Source organism: Felis catus, chromosome A2 (genome assembly GCF_018350175.1).
Source record: "Felis catus isolate Fca126 chromosome A2, F.catus_Fca126_mat1.0, whole genome shotgun sequence".
Taxonomy (NCBI): domain Eukaryota; kingdom Metazoa; phylum Chordata; class Mammalia; order Carnivora; family Felidae; genus Felis; species Felis catus.
In genome coordinates this window covers 142,186,174-142,208,738 of record NC_058369.1, presented here as the reverse complement: position 1 = coordinate 142,208,738, position 22,565 = coordinate 142,186,174, and the positions used below count along the sequence as shown (strand labels likewise).

The 22,565-nt window shown below is 34.6% G+C and overlaps 1 protein-coding gene and 1 long non-coding RNA gene across 15 annotated transcripts in view; one reads left to right on the top strand and one right to left on the bottom strand.

Moving 5' to 3' along the window:
• Window positions 1-4,538, top strand: part of LOC123384013 — a 205,361-nt gene extending 200,823 nt beyond the window's left edge. For all 3 annotated transcript variants that reach the window (XR_006594499.1, XR_006594498.1, XR_006594501.1), the window contains 2 exons: window positions 1,607-1,762; window positions 1,937-4,538. This is a non-coding gene — a long non-coding RNA (uncharacterized LOC123384013). The remainder of the gene's footprint in view (window positions 1-1,606; window positions 1,763-1,936) is intronic.
• LOC111559538 overlaps window positions 1-22,565 on the bottom strand; it is a 132,537-nt gene that overhangs the window by 17,947 nt on the left and 92,025 nt on the right. The gene's annotated exons all lie outside the window — the stretch shown is intronic.

Below are 22,565 nucleotides of genomic sequence, written 5' to 3'. Positions count from 1 at the left end.
TTCTAATATTACAACCAATCACTGTGAGGAATAAAGCATGCTTTCTCACTATATAAGGTGCTTTATAACAATATACACCTGAGCCTCATTCCATGTTTTGGTTTGAGTGTCCCCAGTTTGCAAACTGCCTTCTTCTGTATGTCCATAATACATTTTTACTAATTAGTATTTCAGTGATTCATTGGTTTTCCTTGGCTATTTCTAAACCTTAGATTATTTGAGGATTAAATGCCTGGAGCAGTGTAGGGGATCAATATATGGGATCAATAAATTTCCTTTCCTTACCTCAGTCAGCAAGTGTTGCTTCTAAGACCTTTAATGCTTAGCAATCAAACTTAAAGGTCCAAGAAATATCAACTTTTATTGAGTATTTTATATCTAGGACATGCTTGTCTCAGTTCTTTACTATCTATAGGAATCTATGGGACAGGTATTTTTTTTAAGTTTATTCATTTATTTTGAGAGAGCAGGGACAGACAGATAGAGCATGGCAGAAGCAGCAGAAAGGGAGAATACCAAGCAGGCTCCAGGCTGTCAGTGAAGAGCCCAATGCAGGGCTCAAACCCACAAACCATGAGATCGTGACCTGAGCCAAAATCAAGACTCAGACGCTTAACCGACTGAGCCACCCGGGTGCCCCGGGACAGGTATTTTTGTTATTTGTGCTTTCCACACGACTAAGCTGAGGCTCAGGTACTAACATGCTGATCATTCTAGAACTCCTAGGCTGAACTGGGATTTGAGGCCTGACAGACTGGCTCCAGATCCCATGCATTCACTGCACAGGCCAAAACACCTCTTATAAATGGTTAGGCATGATGCAGAAATCAGAGAAATTTTCCTGCCAGTCCCATTTTTGGGAATTAAGAAGGAATAAAATGGTCTTTCTCAAAGAAGAAGGGGGTAGCGAGTCAGTACCATACCAGAATCAGTGCTGTTTGTAAAAGACTCTGGGTATTCACTCTGTAATGCTTGAACAATGAGCTAGCTGGATCTCAGGGCACTTCTCATGATCTCAGCTAATGGAGGAACCAAGCTAGTCTTCCACAGAATTAGTGGCTCCCTCCACCTGCCCTGTAACAACCACAGACTTTGTTTCCCAGCTGTCCTCCCCTCAGAGGTACAAGGTGCCTGGCTTCCTCAGACACTCTGTGAGCAAGCAGCACCCTCTCATAGAGACTGTCTATGTCAAACAGCCTGCTTATTTCCCCCTGAGCAGATCCCTTCTTCAGAGTTACCCTATATGAGGAGTCTGACAGGTGGGAGGGTGTTTCCTCTAGTAATAGAACGGATCTCACACTCCATAGGATGATGTGAAGTTTAGGACTCCCTGCATTCGGTGCTTGACTAATTCTGACCACAAAGGTTCTCCCCTACCACACACATGGAATTTCTCCCATCTCCATGCATGACAGGTGACAGTCCTGGCAAGAAAGTTTATCAGCAATATAAGGGAACAGGAGACTTCTTTGCAGCCCCTGAGTGGCATAAATGAAGTACTTATGCCTGCAGGATGATGATGACAACAATGACAAAACCTCACATTTGTACATCATTCCATGGTTTAGAAAGCATTTTTAAATTTATTATCACATTTTTTCTTCAGGAAATGGAATATAAGTTATTCGCGTATGACAGTTGAGGAAACTGAGGCACTGAGAAATAGAGACTTTTCCAAGTTTGACTCCGAGTAAATCCGAGAATAAGTGCTGAAGTCAAAGCCTTCGGATGGTTTTACACCACGGTGCTTAAGAAATATCAGGTAATTAATTCAAAACGGTTACTTCTAAATACCAGTTTGGAGACTGTTCTCAGATGAGTAAGAATCCTTTGTGCAAGGAATAATAATATTAGCTAAATATAACCAAGCTACATATAAATTGTAACTAGTCAGGGCAACTTGACAGTTTCTACTCTGTATGTTTCCTTCCTGCAGGCAGGAAGTATGCAGGTTCAGCTGAGCTGAGAAACCTTTCCATTTAGAGTGTGTTTGGATCCTGGTTGGAATAATTCTGCTATCAGCATGCTACTTCTTTCCTGGCAGATTGACTCCGATTCTTTATTTGCCAAGATAATCTGATAAGCCATCCAATTAAGTGAAAGGAACAAGGGTGATCGTATTTTTCTCCCTAAGTCAATGTTGTTCCATTACTCATTGCCTTTCATTTTTGTAGTCATTGTAAACTTGTTATCTCTAAGTGGACCTTTTACAGGTACATATCTTCTCAGCCACACTCCCCATCTTGGCACAAAAAGACTGCATATACAAACTGAACATGAGGCTAATGTCAATGTTGTAGACAACAGCCCTATAAGGACTTAAACAGTTGGCAGGGCCCTTCTTCTTTGGGTCATTTTCTTTAGTATTCATAGACTTTTTGTCAGTCCTGAAATCCCTGCCAGAAACTGCTAAACCTAGGTCTGAGTGGTATTGATCCCTTATACATTTACTTTTTTATTGGGCATCAGTCAAGACCATTGTCTTAATTAAGATTCATCACCAAGAATTCAGTATGATACCATTTAACTTTTGCTTTTAGCACATATAAATAATAACTCTTCACGCAGATAAATACGCATAAGAGGTCACCACTTTTCATAGGGAAAAGAGGTCAATAAAAGAATGATGCATATCTAATATAGATTAGTTTACCTTGAAAAATCCCTGATGGTATTTTTTTTTTTTTTTTTTTGCTATTAGCAAAATACTGGACAATCTTGGATACTGAACAGAAAACAGCAAAAATGCTTTATTCAGTAACTATTATTCTTTGGTTTACTGCTTTATACATAACAATATGTATATTGTTATACACATTTTATTTACATTGATATATGTCAGTATATTTTACTTGTGTTGAAGCTGCTTGCGATTTGGACTATCATAAACAGGATGTTGTCAGAATATTGTATAACTGGGGCCTGTGTTCTACTCATGATCCATCCACATGTGTTTTGAAATAAATCACAGGAATACCAGATTATCATTTTTTAAGGGAAATAATGAAATATCAGAACAATACATTTTCAGTTAATTTTTTTTTTCTACATTTGGTACACAGAGAAGTTATCCCCACCCCCCCCCCCAGGTGACATATATCCCAGATTATTTATAAATTCTCAAATTCTAGTATTATGAAACTCATGTTTTAACAAATTGATAGTCCAGTAAATATAAAGGACTGGTTTCTAATGAGTTTTTCATGTAGCCTTCTAATGTCAAAAGCTTTAATATTGATATCTCCAAATGGTTTTTTAAGATAAAATTATTAGTGATATTTATTAGGCTTTCCTTGGTAAAGAGGATGTATAACTGAATTCTATTAAAGCAGTATACTATGATTTGAACTCTATTTTGTATTCTGGTCTTCATAAATCTAATGTACAGCCAGCTCCCAGTCACCCCGAGAGCTAACCACCTTGTATCAGATGCAAATGCTTACCTAGATATTATGATCTAATTTTGGTGATGCAAAACCTTGTATAGATAAATGAAAATAGCTTCTATCTGTGCACTCCATTTAATTCTGCATATATCAATTTTTGTTTTCTGTTTGTTTTTGTTTTGTTTTGTTTTAAGATCTGAATTAAGTGGTCCTGTTTAGGGATCATTGTGAACTGGCTTAGTCAGAATGGGGGAATTTCCTTAAAGACAGGATTCTAAAAGCATCCTCTTTCACTTTTTTGCACTCCTTTTTCCAAAGAACCCTTCTCCAACTAATTTTCAAATGCTAAAATTCTATCACTGGTGCTTTATTGCTTTAACCTCAGTTAAATGTAAATTCCCTTTGGCAGAATAATAATTAAAGTGATTAGTGTTGATAGGCTCCTCAGAGTAGTTCTCCAGAAAGGTTTTCAGGAGGGGAAGAGAGAAAATATAACTCAAGGAATAAAATAAATGTAGAATGAAAACAGACTTCATTCACATCACTTTTTCCCTAGGGTCAGCTCTAGAAACTAAGAAGGGCTACATTAATACTTGGTAGTATATAGGAGAGCTTATTACTACTGAATCGTGAGCCAAAGGATAGTTCCCTACCATAGTGGTGTAATCATGCAATGGATTTTCTGACCTACTGGATTGCAAACTACCTGCTTGTAATACAGAACAGTATAGTAACCTGAACGAACACATATGTTTAGAACCTCAGAAAACATTCATTTCAGAAGTGGAAGTGAAACAAAGGAAAATACGTTGACACTGGGCTAATTTTGAAAACACACACTCAGAATCATCAATAAACATTATTCTAAATGTTACTAACCTAAACTGCAATATGACATTTCAGTTTGTTATATATCTCTAATGAGACGTTTTTATTAAGGTTTTAATTTTAATTCCAGTATACGTAACATACAGTATTGTATTAATTTCATGTGTACAATATAGTGATTCAACAGTGCTATTATTCAGTGCCCATCATGATAAGTGTACTCTTTAATCCCCATCACCTATTTCATCCATCCCCTCCCCTACTTGCCCTCTGGTAAGTATCACTTTATTCTCTAAAGTTAAGACTCTGTTTCTAGGTTTGTCTCTCTCCCTCTCTCTCTCTCTCTCTCTCTCTCTCTTTTCCCTTTGTTCTTTTGTTTTGTTTAAATTCCACATAGGAGTGAAATCAGATGGTATTTGTCTTTCTCTGACTGACATTTCATTTAGCATAAGGCTCTCTAGCTCCATACATGTTATTGCAAATGGCAAGGTTTCATTCATTTCTATGACTAATATTCCACTGTATACAAATACACTACATCTTCTTTATCCATTCATTAGCCAATGGACACTTGGGCTGTTTCCATAATTTGGTTCTTGTAGATAATGCTACTATTTTCATTGGGGTGCATATATCCTTTTGATTTAGTATTTTTGTATTCTTTGGGTAAATACCTAGTAGTGCAATTGCTGGATCATAGGGTAGTTCTATTTTTAACTTTTTGAGGAACCTCCATACTGGTTTCCAGAGTGGCTGCACCTGTTTGCATTGCCACCAACAGTGCAAGAGGGTTCCCCTTTCTCCACATCCTCACCAACACCTGTTGATTTTGTGTTGTTGATTTTAGACATTCTGACAAGTGTGAGGTGATATTTCATTATAGTTTTGATTTGCATTCCCCTGGTGGTAAGTTATATTGAGCATCTTTTCATGTGTCTGTTGGCCATCTGTATATTTTCTTTGGAGAAATGTCTGTTCATGTCTCCTGCCCATTTTTTAAATGGATTGAGTAGTATTAGTATATATATTTGGGATATTAATCTTTTATCAAATATGTCATTTGCAAATATCTTCTCCCATTCTGTAGGTTGCTTTTTAGTTTTGTTGATTGTTTCCTTTGATGTGCAGAAGCTTTTTATTTTGGTGTAGTCCCAATAGTTTATTTTTGATCTTGTTTCTCTTGTCTCAGGGGACTTGTCTAGAAAAAAAAGTTGCTATGGATATGTTAGAGAAATTATTGCCTGCGCTCTTTTCTAGGATTTGTATGGTTTCAGATCTCACATTTAGGTGTTTAATCCATTTTGAATTCATTTGTGTGTGCAATCTAAGAAACTGATCAAGTTTCATTCTTCTGCATGCAGCTGTCCAGGATTCCTAACACCATTTGTTGAAGAGACTGTCCAAATACTAACTGGCTGTACAATAGTGGGTTAATTTCCGTTTTTCTATTTTGTTGTATTGATCCATGTGTCTATTTTTATGCCAGTACCATATCATTTTGATTACTACATATTTATAAATATAACTTGATGTCTGGAATTGTGATACCTACAGTTTGTTTTTCAAGATTGCTTTGGCTATTCAGGATCTTTTGTGGTTCTATACAAATTTAAGATTATTGTCCCAGTTCTATGATAAATGATGTTGGTATTTTGATAGGGATTGCAATAAATCTTTAGATTTCTTTGGGTAATAAAGACATTTTAACAATACTTATTCTACCACTCTATGAGCATGGAATGTCTCTCCATTTCTTTGTGTCATCATCAAATTATTTCATCAATATTTTATAGTTTACAAAGCACAGGTCTTTCACTCCCTTGGTTAAGTTTATTCCTAGGTATTTTATTCTTTTTGGTGCAATTGTAAATGGGATTGTTTTCATATTTTCTCTTTATGCTGCTTCATTATTGGTGTACAGAAATGCAACAGATTTCTGTCTATTGATTTTGTATCCTGTAACCTTACTGAATTTATCAATTCTAATAGTTTTTGGTGGAGTCTTGAGAGTTTTCTACCTATGGTCAGAAAAGATAGATGGTATGATTTTGATCTTTTTGAATTTGTTGAGATTTGTTTTGTGGCCTAATATGTGATCTATTCTTGAGAATGTTCCATGTGCACTTGAATCTGTATTCTGTTTTAGGATGGAATGTTCTGAATATACCTGTTAGATCTATCTGGCCAAATGTGTCTTTCAGAGCCACTGTTTCCTTGTTGATTTTCTGCTTGAATGATCCACCCATTAATGTAAGTGGAATGTTAAGATCCCTTACTATTACTGCATTACTATCAATTACTTCCTTATGTTGTTATTAGCTGCTTTATGTATTTAGGTGCCAGCATGTTGGGTGTATAAATATTTACAATAGTTATATTTTGTTTGATTGTCCCTTTTATTAGTATATAGTGTCCTTTTTTTTCTCTTGTTATAGTCTTTGTTTTAAAGTCTATTTGTGCAAGGGGCACTTGGGTGGCTCAGTTAGTTGAGCATCTGACTTGATTTCAGCTCAGGTCATAATCTCACAGTCATGGGACTGAGCCCTACATCAGGCTCTGAGCTGAGTGTGGAGCCTGCTGAGGATATTTATTCTCTCTCTCTCTCTCTCTCTCTCTCTCTCTCTCTCTCTCCCCCTTTCATGCTTTCTCTGTCTCTCTCAAAAGTTTATGTGTGTGATATAAGTATTGATACCTTAGCTTTCTTTTCATTTCCATTTGCATGAATAATGCTTTTCCATCCCTTCACTTTCAACCTGTATGTCTATTGGTCTAAAATGAGTCACTTGTAGGCAGCAAAACTGGGTCTTGTTTTTTAATCCACTCTGTCACCATTTGTCTTTTGATTGGAGCATTTAGTTTACTTACATCAAAGTAATTATTTGACAAGTTTGCACTTCATTGCCCATGTTACTTGTTTTATGGTTGTTTTTGTAGCTCTTTTCTGTTCCTGTCTTCTCTTGCTCTCTTTCTTGTATTTTGCTGGCTTTCTTTGGTGATATATTCCTTTCTCTTCATTCTTTGCATATCTATTACTGGTTTTTGATTTGTGGTTACCAGTAGGTTTATATATCCCATCTTCTATATGTAGCAGTCTATATTAAGTTGATAGTCACTTAAGTGAACCCATTCTTTACTACCCTTCCCCTACATTTTAGGTATATAGTGTCATATTTTTATCCCTTGTGAATCCCTTGATTGATTTTTATAGTTATGCTTAGTTTTACTGATTTTGTGCTTCCTATTTTTCATACTCTCATATATTGTCTTCCTGCTCAAAGAATCGTCATTAACATTTCTTTTAAGGCTGGTTTAGGGGTGATGAATTTCTTGAACTTTTGTCTGTCTTAGAAACTATCTCTCCTTCTATATGAATGACAGCCTTTCTGAGTAGAGTCTTCTAGCTGCAGGTTTTTTTCTTTCTATACTTGGAATATATCATGCCGCTCTCTCCTGGCCTGCTATGTTTCTGCTGAGAAATCAGCTGATGGCCTTATGGGGTTTCCCTTGTATATAACTGTCTTCTTTTCTCTTGCTGCTTTTAAAATTCTCTCTTTATCACTACCTTTTCCCATTTTAATTACTATGTGGCTTGGAGTGGACCTCCTTGGGTTGATTTTGTTGGGCTTGTTAGTCCTCCTGGATCTCAAGTTCTGTTTCCTTTCCCAGATTTGGGAAGTTTTCAGCTATTTATTCAAATAAATTTTCTGCCCCTTTTTCTTTATATTCTGCTTCTGATTTCCTATAATGCAAATGTTATTATGCTTAATGGTGTCAGTGAATTTTCTAGTCTATTTTCATTTTTTAATTTTCTCTCCTGTTCAGCTTGATTTCTCTACATTCCTTAGACTTCCAGATAACTGATCTATTCTGCTTCCTCTGGCCTACTATTTATTCCATCTAATGTATTTTTAATTTCACTTATTATGGTCTTCATCTCTGAGTGGTTCTTTTTTTCTATTTCTTTGTTAATAGTCTCACCGATTTCCTTCACTCTTAAATCTGATGAGTATCTTTATGACCATTACTTTAAATTTTCTCAGGCATATTACTGATCATTCATTTAGCTCTCTTGCTGTGATTTTGTTCTCTTATTACATTTGGGACATATTCCTGTATGTCTTCATTTTGTCAAGTCTGTTTCTGTGTCTGTTTCTATATGTTTGGAAAGTCAACTATACCTCCTGCTCTTGAAAGTAGTGGCCTTAAGAAGAGGAGGTTCTATAGTGCGCTGCAATGCAATGTCCCCTATTCACCAGAACCTGGCATTGTGGATATCTCCTATGTGTGTTCCATGTGCCCTACTGTTGTGGCTGAGCTGCTTCTGCCTTTAGTCCACTCATCTGCAATGATTCTTTGCCTGTTCAGAGCAGGGTTTGATCCCTGTGTTGTCAGTGGACCAGTCCAGGGCCTCACCGAGCTTGAGTTGAGTCAAACCAGCGATATAAAAATACTGATTCAAAGGGGCACATGCACCCCCATGTTTATAGCAGCATTTATAGCCAAATTATGGAAACAATCCAAATGTCTATCAACTGATGAATGGATAAAGATGTGGGACATCTATATCTATCTATGTATCTATGTATCTATGTATCTATGTATCTATCTATCTATCATCTATCTAATCTATCTATCATGGAATATTATCCAGCCATCAAAAAGAATGAAATCTTGCTACTTGCAATGGCATGGATGGAGCTAGAGTGTATAATGATAACTGAAATAAGTCAGAGAAAGACAAATACCATTTTATTTCCCTTATATGTGGAATTTAAGAAACAAAACGGATGAACATAGGGAAAGGAAAACAAGAGAGAGGCAAACCATGAGAGGCTCTTAACTATCGAGAACAAACTGAGGGTTGCTAGAGAGGAGACAGGTGAGGGATGGGCTAAATGAGTATTAAGGAAGGCACTTGTGGTCAGAACTGGGTGTTATATGTAAATGATGAACCACTAAATTCTACTCCTGAAACAAATATTACACTATATGTTAACTAACTAGAATTTAAAAAAACTTGAAACCAACAAAAAGATGTTAAAGAAAAATAAAAGCTTTTAATTTTGGCATAAGCCCAATGGTTTAATTTTATTTTCATTTCCCTTGCCTGAGGAGACATATTTATAAAAACATTTCTGTGGCCAATGTGAAAGAAATTACTGCCTTGTTTTCTTCTAAGAGTTTTATGATTTCAGGTCCTTAATCCATCTTGTGTTTATTTTTGTACGGTGTAAGACAGTGGTCCAGTTTCATTCTCTTGCATGTAGCTGTCCATTTTTCTCAGCACCATTTGTTGAAGAGACTGTCTTTTCCCCATTGACAAAGGAGATAAGAATATACTTAAATTGACCATGTAACAGTGGGTTTATTTATGGGTTCTGTGCTTTTCCTATTGATCTATGAGTCTGTTTTTGTGCTAATATCATACTGTTTTGACTACCACAGTTTTGTATCTATCTTGAAATCTGGGTTTGTAATACCTCCAGCTTTGTTCTTACTCAAGATTTCTTTGGCTGTTTGGGGTCTGTGTGCTTCCACAAATTTTAAGCTTAATTGGTTCTAGTTCTATGAAAAAGTGCTGGTATTTTGGTAGGGGTTGCATTAAATCTGTACATTGTTTTAGGTAGTATGGACATTTTAAAATATTGGTTCTTCCAGTCCATGAGCATGGAATATCTTTTTCTTTGTGTCATCTTCAATTTCTTTCATCAATGTTTTATACTTTTCAGAGTATAGGTCTTTACCGCCTTGGCTAAGTTTATTCCTAGTTCTTTGTTTTTTTGGTTGTTTTTTTGTTTGCTTTCAATTTTAAATGAAAATGTTTCTTAATTTCTCTTGCTGTAATGGCCTTTTCTTTCCATTCAAAGAAGTACATTTCCTGTTCTTGTAAAGCTGTTTTAGTGGTGACTAACTTTAAGTTTTGTTGGTAAATATAATTCAGAACACAAAGAGATACAGATTATCTTGCTGGGTAGAGTTCTTGGTTGCAGGTTTTTTCCTTTCATTAGTTTTAATATATCATGCCACTCAATCTAGTCTGCAAAATTTCTATTGAGAAATTAGCTGATCTCCTTATGGAATTTCCCTTGTATGTAACTGTTTTTTTTTTCTTGCTGCTTTTGAAATTCTCTTTATCACTACTTTTTGCCATTTTAATATCTGTCTTGGCATGACCTCGTTGGATTAATTTTTTGGTGGACCTTCTGTGCTTCTTGGATGTGGATGTCTGTTTCTTTCCCCAGATTAGGGAAATGTCCATCCATAAATGAATGTATACAAAAAATGTAAATTATATATAATGAAATATTACTCACCTATGAAAAAGAATGAGAATTTGTAATTTGCAACAACATGGATGGATAGATGAACCTAGAGGGTATAATGCCAAGTTAAATAAGAGAAAGACAAATGTTGTATGATTCACTCATATGTGTAATTTATGAAACAAAACAAATGAAAAACAAAGAAAAAGACAAACTGGTGGTTGCCAGAGGAGAGGTGTACACTTATCTTGATGAACACTGACAAATATATATAATTGTTGAATCACTACATTGTACATCTGAAATTAATAACACTGTATGTTAATTCAATAAAAAATTTAAAACTTAAAATTTGAAAAAAAAGCAAAATTTTGCTCACAACTATGTTACCTTCTATATTTGCCTTTAATATATTTTATTGTCATTTTAGTTAAATGGATAATTAAGTAGGATCACAAATCATCATGAAACAATATTTAATCAAATGTTCAAATAGATCATTTAATCAAATGTTCAAATAGATCAAATGTTGATCTATTTTTTACATACTTCCCCAAAACAAATTCTAAAGTGAAGTGTTTCATCCATAACCTAACTGAAATTTTCCAGAGGGCTTCTAGAAATTTAAAAAGCTTCAAAAAATATTTTTATGAAAAATTAGGCTCACTTGGTATGCTAAATTACATGAGAAGCATTGTTTACAAGTAAGCCTGTTCTCCTTATGACAAGACATAATTAGAAACATTGATTATATTCCCAAGGCTTTTCCTAGAATGTCATATATGAGAGAAACAGGCATAGACTCAGATATGACCAGATAGCTTTAAGGAACTAAGGTTGACTTTATGAAGCCTCTAAAGAAATATCAGCCTGGTACCTTGCTACATAGCAGCCTGGCTAAGTTAATAAAGAACATCATTTCCTGGCAGAGTTTTTGGAAATCTTGAAAAGACAGAGATTCAGTCAGATCTATAAGTTTTGCAGGTAAAGTCTGATGTCAAGTATTTGGCTTCTGGCATCAAGAAGTTGTTAAAAGTTCAATGTAGAGATTCCTTATAAGAAGTTCCAGCAAAGAGCCTCTATGGTCAGCTGCTATTCTTGCTATGCTCTTGTAAATAATTGGGCTATGTTGTTGTTGTCATTTTTTAACTACATTTGTTTTAAATCAAATTGATGTTAACTTGACTATCTTTGTTAAAAATGAGAGTGATTATAGACAAAAAAAAGTTTCAATAACACACCTTTGTAAATATTAGATTTTAATTCTTTTCACTATAAACTCGACTAGATCCTGATTTCTTCTAATGTCCACCAATGCCTGGCTACAACTCTCCAAACTAATATTTATTTTTTTGTTCCACCTTTCTGACTTAGAATCATTTGAGAACTAAAACTGCCCTTTTCCTGAAGTCCCTGAAAATTGAATACAAACAACTTGATGGAAACTTCTGAGAAATAACCACAATAACTCATGTATAGATAATTTTAATGCCTGTTAATCTGTGGGTCATTCAGGAAGATCAATATTTGAACTACAACTAGGAAGATCTGTCAGAGTGCCACAACCTGTCCTCAGTCTATCTGAAGAATATTCCAGCCTGACATCTAGAAATCTTCTTAACTGGCTGGTACTCTCAGAACTAAAAAACTGGCTTCTAATTTGATTCACTCACTAACCATTGTTTTCTCTTTTCTTTCTGTAGAAATGCCTTATTTAATGCCTGTTTAATTGAACCATAGGTCTAACTTTGAGATTACACCTGCATCACCACCTCCTAAAATCAGGTTTTCAGGACTAAAGGACTCTTCAATGAGATGTAACCACCTACCAGCTCAACTTTTAATGTCTAAAAAGTTCGGGGAAATTTCAGAGAAGGAAAGTACAGGGGTGGGGGACAGATCACCCCCAAGATGGGTCACTTTGGCATAAAGCTTATTTTGAGCTAAAAGCAGTTGAGTTCCTGCAAGCTCAAGAGAAACTTTTGCCCCTCCCTTAACTACACAAAGAGTCTACATTGGGGGTCTTTTTCAGGATAAGAGTTATTACCAGAGCATCTGTATGGCAGGGCAAGAATCTAACTACCAAATATCTGCTTTTATTCTTTATTATTGCCTTATGAATTGCATTCCTTCACTTTGAAGTCTCAAACCCCTACCTCCTTCTCCTTAGTTTAGGATGACATTTATTTATACCTCATTTTGCCTGACTTCTTTGGAATTTCCAAGTATGTATGGATTGTACAAAATTTTATTTTCTCCTGTCTCATGTCAATTTGATTCTTAGCACAGCTGGGAGGAACTCGAAGGGGACAGGAAATTCTTATTCTTTAACAGGTGCAAAATGATTCTCCAGAATGGCTCAAAGTTCATCACTTAGATTGTATCGGCATCTGGTGAAATACACTGGGACAGATACATTTTATTGACTAACCACTTTTCATTTCTTTCTCACCAACAGAAATCTCAATTTTCTAAATGTTTGTTTATTTTTGAGAGACAGAGAATGAGCAGGGGAGGAGGAGAGAGAGAGAGGGAGACAGAATCTGAAGCAGGCTCCAGGCTCTGAGCTGTCAGCACAGAGCCTGTCATGGGGCTCAAATTCATGAACCATGAGATCATGATCTGACCTGAAGTCAGACGCTTAACCAATGAGCCACCCAGGATCCCCAGAAATCCCAATTTTGTACAGAGGGTCAATACAGAGGGTCAATCCTGCAGTATCCAGCTGCAGGATACTGATGGTGAGGAAAAGACACATTTCTTTAAAAGTATATGTATTATTTAACCTGGCAATTACACTCCTAAGTATTTATCCAAGGAGAATGAAATATGGGTCCATGAGAACATGGATTGATATCAGGCATATGGATACATATATGAAGCAAGGGAATAGAATTGAGAATCCAGAGAGAACCCAGAAACCCATGGCCAATTACTTTTTGACAAAGAAGTCAAGACCACTTGGTGGGGAACAAAGAGAGATTTAGACAACTGCATGCAAAAGAATGAAATTGGAATGAAATTGGATCAACTCAAAATGGATCAATGACTTAAATGTATGAGCTAAAAGTCTTCGAAGAAAACATAGAGGTAATTCATGATCTCTTATTTGACAATAGATTGTTAGATTTAATTCCAAAAGCAAAAGCAACAAAAAACCCATATGCATAATGTGGGCTTTGTAAAAAATGTGCCTTAAAGAACATTATTAAGGAAGCAAAAAGGCAACATATAAAATGAAAGAAAATATTTTCAAATCATAGATCAAGGTTTGGTATTCGGAATATGCAAAGAACATTTATAACTCAACAAAAAGACCAACAGCCAAATCTAAAAAATGGGAAAGGACTTGAATAGACATTTCTCCAGTTAAGATAACCAACAAGCACATGAAAGATGTTTGCCATCGGTGGTCACTAATAAAATGTGAATCAAAACCACGAAGAGATAGCTCTTACCCTCCATTAGGATGGGAACATAAAACAAATTAACAAGTGTTTGGTGAGGATATGCACAAGTTAGACCCCTAGTAGGTTAATCATGTAGCCATTGTGGAACACAGTTTCTAAAAAATGTTGAACAGTTACTGTATGATCCAGCAATTCTACTCCTAGGTATATGTCTGGGAGAAATGAAAGCACATGTTCCTACAGAAACTTGTACCCAAAATCCATAGCAGTATTATTCACAATAGCTTAGAGGTGGAAATAACCCATATGTCCATCAATGAATGAATAAAAAAATTGTGGTATGTAGTGGGAAAATAACACCTAATTTAAAGGCTTACTATAAAGCTAATATTTGCAAAATGTAGATCTACAGATCAATGGAAAGATTCAACAACAAACCCACCCATAAGTAGTTAATATCCATTTGGGAAAATAATATCGGCCATATCTACACTACAGAAAAAAATAATAAAACATAGTTATTTGAAAAGAAACCCATAAAACTTATGAAGAAAACACAAAATTTTGTAAAATTTTGGGAGACCAAAAAAATAGTAAACCTTTAAAAATTATAAATGGGTCTGTATCAAATTAAAATATTTTTCTATTAAAAGAATACCCTCAAGAAAAGGAACTATCAATTCACAGAATACGGAGAAATATTTGCAATATATCTGTATGACAAAACAAACAAGAAAGCAAGATTCAAGCAGAAAAATTAAAATTACATATGTTCACATTTGTGTCTCACATTATATTTCTATTGCACTATTTCTACATCACTTGAGAGTATACATTCAAAAAGTTTAAAAATCACCTTTTTAAAGCAGGATTTAGATTAAATGTCCACTAGTACCAGGATAAACTAGATCCAGATCCTCTTATTGGCAGAATCTGCATAAAACATCATATTCCAAATACATGCAATTTAACAACGCTTTCATTATTTCAGGCAGATATCAACTATCATTCTGTAGACTTATATGTATCTACAATGCTTCAGAGAGAATTTTAATCATGCTTAAAGAGACTAAAAAAATAAAATCTCACGATCACATCGACCTACAACACAGTCACTTATAGTCTCTTTCAATAATTGTCATTGATTTTCTGGCTCCTAAGCATGTTCTTGATTTTAAACTACATATATTCCCTTGCTTCTCTAGATTTTATCTCTTATCTTTTTGTGTGTGGGGGGGTGGGGTAGCAGAGATAAATTCTAAATCCAGTTCATATCCATGACCCTGCCTTGCTTTCGACTTGGATTCTTTTCTCCATGGCTTTACTAGCTACAGTCCCAATCCCCACAGCCTTAGCCTTGGGACTAGGCAATTTTCGTATTCTTTACCCTATGAATGTAACTATGGTAATTGAAGTAGTGAAAGGATGATGATATATATTGCACTGTAAACCACTAATTACCAATACTTTTTGAAATATGGGACAATTTTCAGGAAATGTTCAAAACATATCAGGTTCTATAAATATCTCAGTAGAAAGACACAAACTAGAGAGAGATTCGTTTATAATAAATGCATGAATAGGAGTTGTAGCTATTCTAATGAAATATCCTATTCAACTTACTATGAGAAATTGGGGCCATTTATTTCTTCCTACTTCTTTATTCTTTAAATTCTGTATCTTGTACATCACAGAAAAGCTTCAGAGTTCTAAACACTGTATTTGTGCAATGAGAAAGGTAAAGTCTGTCTAAATGCCAGAGGGAGTGTGCACTATGTTGATAAACTTAAAGTACCTTTTAAAGTACCTAGGACTGTTCACTCTGAAAAGCAGAGTAATTTTAGAAATAGAGTAAATTAAGATAATAAAAGTATCTTTTTCTAGATCTGACTTCTATGTATAGCTGGCAAGGTACAGGATTTATAATAGGATATCCTACATACAAATGGCATTTCATTTGAATATACATTAGTTTGAGGAAATTTTCAAGAAAAAAGATTCCAAAGTATCTTTATAAAATTAAGGTATTCTTTTTACAAAAGTGATATGAAATTTCATGAATTAAACAACTTTTGAGAAGAAGTACTCTTAAAACTTACTGTTTGTTAAATGGACAGAATTTAGATTCACAGATATTTCTAATAAAATTAAGAAAATATGACTCACTAATGCCAAAACTAATTGTCTTTGAGAAACACACAGAGAGCAATGTTTAGATACAATGAATCATTCACTGATAAAAACTATTATACAGCATAAAGAAAAAAATGTTAGAAACTCTTTATAATGACAATTACCCTTGATCATATGATTTCTCTAGTATAGAGAGCTGATAATGAAAATGGGGCACTCATTTGCTTTGCATAAAAATTGTGATTTATTGTAAGAGGGAACCATAAAATGAAATTAGAAGTGAACTAGTCAAGGCTTGATTATAAAGTTCTAATATGGATTTATAAAATCAATCTCATTTATTACTTGAATACTTGAGTATCTTTCATGAACAAGGCATTTTGTAATGTGAATTATAAGTATTATTTCTGCCCTCAAATGCAATAGTCTAGAAAGCAATTTATAGGTAATCCTAAATAAAAGTCCTTTGAATTTCATTGAACAATTGAGCTGGGAAAGGCTGACATATTGGCAAAGATGATTCTAATAATGATAGATAAGATGGAACAGAACATTGTCCTATTTGCCCTCCTATCCCTTTCTTGCCCTTCTCCTTTTTGCTCTGTGAAATTGGTGATCTGATCCCATAACCTGTGTTTTCAAAAATCCCTTGTCAGTTGGCTTACAATTGGGCTCTGCACATGGGAGGATGGAAAGGGGAAAGAAGGGAGGAAGCAAACTATTTGTTGTCTATCTTGGCCTTGTGCATCATCCTATCATGATCAAGCAGTGGTTGCATTCCCTTCAAGGCGCTAGCTTCCAGTCACATGACTCTGGCCCCTCAGATTGCACATTACCATACCCCTTTGTGCCTAATGTCTACATAGTAGCTACAACCTGTCTCATCACAGCTTCCTACTCATTTTCTCAGCTTTTCTATCACCTGTGTAAAAAGAAATGTACATTAAACTCCATTTTAAATATTTGGAGTATTTTCCACTTTTGTGGCTAGACCCTGAGTAGAAGAACACCATCAGAGGATTATGCCACGAAAATTTTTTTAAATGTTTATTTTTGGGAGAGTGTGAGCAGTGGTGGTGGAGTGGTGTGTGTGTGAAAGGCATCTGAAGTGGGCTCTGTGCTGACAGCAGTGAGCCTTATGTGGGGCTTGAACTGACAAATGGTGAGATCATGACCTGAGGTGAAGTCAGACACTCAACCGAGTCACCCAGGCACCCCTGAAATTCTTTACATAGGATTTTGCATATATTTCTTAAAATGACCGTAAGAAATAGATATTATAGAATTATTTGGCAGAAGAGGAAAGTTAAAATGGTTTAAATGTTTTCACAAGATTATACAAGAGCTAGAATTTAAATCTAGGCAATCTGACTCTAAAATTAATATTCTTGGAGCTCCTAGGTGGCTCAGTCGGTTAAGCGTCCAAGTTCGATTCAGGTCATGATCTCACAGTTCATGAGTTCGAGCCCCGTGTCGGGCCTTGTGCTGACAGCTGGGAGCCTGGAGCTTGTTTCAGAGTCTGTGTCTGCTTCCCTCTCTCTCTGCCCCTACCCCAGCTCATGCTCTCTCTCTCAAAAAAAAAATAAACGTTAAAAAAATTTAATATTCTTAACCATTAGAATACTTGGTCAAATCTTATCACCTGCCATGTAGGGAATGTCTAATAGGAATGACTTTAAGGTGTCCAAAACACCAAAAGATGAACCTGGTTCACCTTCATATTAATATCCAAGGAGTAAGGCAAGGCATCATGGCTGCAATTAATTCGTATATTGTATACCAAGAGATAATTGTTCTGGGTGCTTGAATATAGCAGCTTAACAAAAACAAAAGACAAAAACCCTTGTCGTCATGAGCTTAGAAACTATTATATCTATTAGAAAGTGAAAGATAATAGATACATGAATAATATAAACATATGATATTATCTAGTTCTAGGATAGAAAATAAAGGAAGATGCATGAGGAATCTCAGGTTATTGGAATTTTAAGTATTGGAATTTTAAGTATGAAAGTACTGTGTTAGATGCTCTTAATTATCTCCTGTCTTCTCTCTTGTCCACAACCACCTTTCAGGACCACCTCTCCTCTTTTAGAGGTGGATGAAATACAATGCCACAGAGTATGGGATATAGTTTAATGAATGGCCATCAAGGGACTAGGCATCATGACATGGAAATACAAGAGATCCCACCAAGTTATCCCCATGTCTCTGCTTCTGTAATCTCATGGGAAGCAGGAGACCTTCTATTATCTCCCCAGTGAACTGCTCTGATGTAAAGTTCCTCCTTTCATCATAAAAAATATGTGCCCAGCGAATACATTTACTGAGAACCTGCTGCATTTCCCTTGGTGAACAAGTTCTCAGGTGGTAATGCGTTGCATTACTTTGGTATGTCTCCTTGTTTTGTTTCCCTCACCCTCGCCCTGGGTATGTTTCTCTCAAGACAAGTATCACCACCTAAATCCTTTCTGCAGACTCTAAAGAAACTGAGTTTATTATATAATTAGAAATTTGGAGGAGGTCACTAATTAGCAATAGATTTGTCCCTCAGGTATGTCACACACACCATCTCTGATTCTATGTCAGCCTTTTACTTAGGTCCATATGAAGACCGCTGAATCTCCTCTCATTGCATTTCAATTTGTGGCAAGAAGAAGGAAGAGGAAGGGAGAAACAGTAGTTAGATCTCCCTTTTCATCACGAAAGAACTTCCTCAGAATTGCTAACAACATAATTCCATTTACCATCTCTTCGGTTAAAACTGCCACTTGGCAAACCCTCATTCAAGAGAAACTTGTCAACTGAGTATTTGGCAACTTTAGTCTTTTCAGTAAAAGTGTATAAGAAGGAAGCAGTCTGAGGAGGTACAGACTGACCAGGCAGTAGAGTGGGCTACATTCATTAAGAGGACTTCCAATAGAAGAAAATAGAGGGAATGTCACTGAAGCAATACTTGAAAATGGCTGAGATCATCTAGAATATAGTAAAGACAAGATTCATCAAATTGAAATCAACCACTTATTACCAAGGCAACTGAATCCAAGGAGGGCACTTGTTGGGATGAGCACTATGTGTTATATGTAAGTGATGAATCACAGGATTCTCCTGAAGCCAAGACTGAACTGTATGTTAACTAACTTGAGAACAAAAATAGACACCTTGTTAAAAGTTGACTTGCTCCCCACAAAATCTGAAGAAAAAGCAACTATAAAGAAAAGATGAGCTAGTTAAAAAGGACCAACAGTTTTCAGTAGCAAGGATAGAGGCTCAAAGACAATGGAATTGTATCTTAAAAGTGCTAAGAAAAAATATGTCACCTAAGAATTTTGTGCCCAATTCAACAATGATTCAAGAGTATGTATGATATAAAGACATTTCAAATAGTGGAAAAGTTTATCACTTCCACATACTTGGTGAAAGAATTAGAATATGTATCAATTATAATGAAATTGAAATCAGTGGGGAGTAGAATACAGGGAACAGTGGTATGGTCTGCCAATGACCAAATTTGGGGTGGGGATAATTGCAAAGAATCGGAAGAATATACAACATTGGATGATTACCTAATTTATTCTTCCTAACTGGAAAAGTTTTGACAGTAAATGGAGTTAGTAAAAATTTTTAAATATAATTTCATAAAATATTTTCATTGACTACTTGTTTTATATTGGTAGACCTTTTTAAGTTATATCAAAAATTATTTTAAAGTTAGTATTTCTAAAATATGTATACATATATGTTTTAAGTTATAGTTTCATTTATATTCTTATTTTTTATTTACCGTTAAATAATAGGGGTGCCTGGGTGGCTCAGTTGGTTAAGCATCTGACTCTTGATTTCAGCTCAGGTCACGATCTCACAGTTCACATCCAGCCCCACATCTGGCGCTGTGCTGACAGCATGGAGCCTGCTTGAGATTCTCTCTCTCTCTCCTTCTCTTTCTAACCCTCCTTCCATTCATGCTTGTTCTCAAAATAAGCTTTAAAAATTTTTTAAATTAATAAATTACTCTTTGTATATATTCACATACTTTAGTATGTTTCTTAGCTGTATCTGTTTCTAAAACTATGTCAGTAGACTTCTGTGAAATGGTTTTTTTTTCCAAATATGGTCTTGTTTTTCATTTTTATAAAGTTTACTACAATTTTCCTCAAAATTTCCTTTTATAGTCAACAAATTTGAAATTGTTAGATTCTACTGAAGATTAATGTATATTATGAAAATATTCACTCTAGATGCTTATGTCTCTTATAAGCTCAAAATAAGGTTTAACTAAACCCAGGATATTTTCAGTTATGGTCTTCTTGTTTCCAACCAGAGTTTCTTCTTTAATATTTTCACAAGACAAAACTCATGAAATTAGCTGTTCTTACCTAAGGTTACTTTAAATTTTTCAATGAATATAAATTTTAAAAGATTAAAGATAGACATTGAAGGTAAAGTAAGAGGGCACAGACTATCAATTCATCCAATTAAAAGTAGAACTATCAAAAGATTGTTTCCACAGTTTGAGATATTCCAAAGCACAAATGTAGATTTTCTATATTAAATATTGTAAATAACTTGCACTTTCATTTGTTTAACTCTGTTCTTGCTTTTATAGGGATAAATTTTAGTGTCTTCCTGTTTGCAAGCTTTATTTCGATCCATCTCAGCTAGCTAGCCTTTATATCAGATAGGAAAGCTATCAGATAGCTGTCAGATAGCTAGCCTTTATATCAGATCCTTTCCTATCAGATAGGAAATCTGATATTTCCTATCAGTTCATTTTTTAGATTAAACATGTCATTTATTTTTAATACAAAGCAGTAAAAATTAGCATAAATATTTACAAAAAATACTTTTGTGCATTTAGATGGACTCAGAAAATTTTTAGAAATTTTTTTTTTTTACAAGTCAACCATTTCTGAAATGTAACAGGAAATGAAAAGCAAAGGCTACCTATGTGTGCTATTATTCTGAGTTTTTGTTTCTGTGCAATTCAACATTGGTTTTGCCATAAAATTTTTACTTTGATACGTATGGGCAAAATTATAAACTTTGACAACTTCAAGCTTCTATTTCCGTTGGCAGAAATACCAATCTTGTTTGGATATAATTACAATTTATGTGTGTAATCCCAAACCAATTCCAAGTAAATTTCTGCTCTGTAGGTTTCTTAATTTAGTGTGAATATTGTTTTATCATAAAGCTTTGCTTTACCAAAATTGGTTAAAATATTTGTGTCATTCATGTTAAATTTTAACTAAATTTCCAATAACATATTTTTTGTTTCACTTTTAACAAAATAAAGTTCCAAGGCTGTATTTCTTCTCAATGAATAATAGAAACATTTGATGACATTAAAAATTAAAAAAACTTTGGAAAAACTTAACTATATTTGAAGTTCTTGTACTAATAGAGTCAAGACATTAACATGTATCACTTAATTCTTCATAGTATAAAAGAAAACTAGAATCAGCAGGTCAATGAATATAGAAGAGACGTGTGATTATTATGAAAAGTCATGCTTTCCTGAAAGATACATAAATGCACATTCTGCAGTTTTGAGTGTTCTTAACCAAAAATTTGAGGTAGATTAGTAGACTGTGACAGAAACTGGAAATAAAATATTTTTGAGTTTTATCATACCCATGCTATTTGTAAATACAACTCTTTATAAATATTTGGTTAAGAAATTTAAAAATCTGGGACACACTAAATGGATGACAGGACAATAGACATAAACCAGAAATGTCCCAAGCAAACTGTGCAGTCACCATGTTAAACACCACATTACACTGGTCATTTATGTATAGTGTGGTGGTATTTGGAGTACTGTGCTTTACAACTCTGAATTTTGTAAAATGTGTATTCAGAATTATAGATTTAATCTAAAATGTTTAGAATAATTTATCTGAAGCATGAAGAGGATTTTATAAAGCTTAATAACTATGATTATAAATTGTATATTGGGAAAATATTGGATACTTTTATTCAATAAAATGAAGCATATTATAAAATTTTGTGAATTTTGTGAATCTATAGTCATCATAATATTTAATATTATGTTACTTTTCAATGAATAAAATGACAGTGTTATTTTTAAGTATTGGTCTTCACTTTCTTTTTTTCCCCTCATGCCAAAAATGATGAACTATCATTTTTTCTCCTTGATTTCTTTTTATATAAAAGTCAGTGCATAATTATATCTCAACATAGAAACTGTAATTTAAGTTTTGAAACATCATAAAGAGGCTTGCTATGCAAATCATATCCCTTCTTGGTCTTTATCTGCTATACAACAGGATTCAAAATGAATTTTATATGACATGGGTTAAGGAATACATTGAGAAAATCTACAAAGGGTCATGGTCAACAAGTGATTTTTTTTTAGGAGCCCTTGATACTCCCATCATCCCACGGAGAGGTGTGCAGAAGCATTGATTCTCTTGAAGCATTGAGCCCTCCATTCTTTTTTATATGACAAGCCTGGGAAATCAGCTTTATTATTGAGAGAATAAACACATTCCTAAATTTTGGGGCCATCTATTTTTAAAATT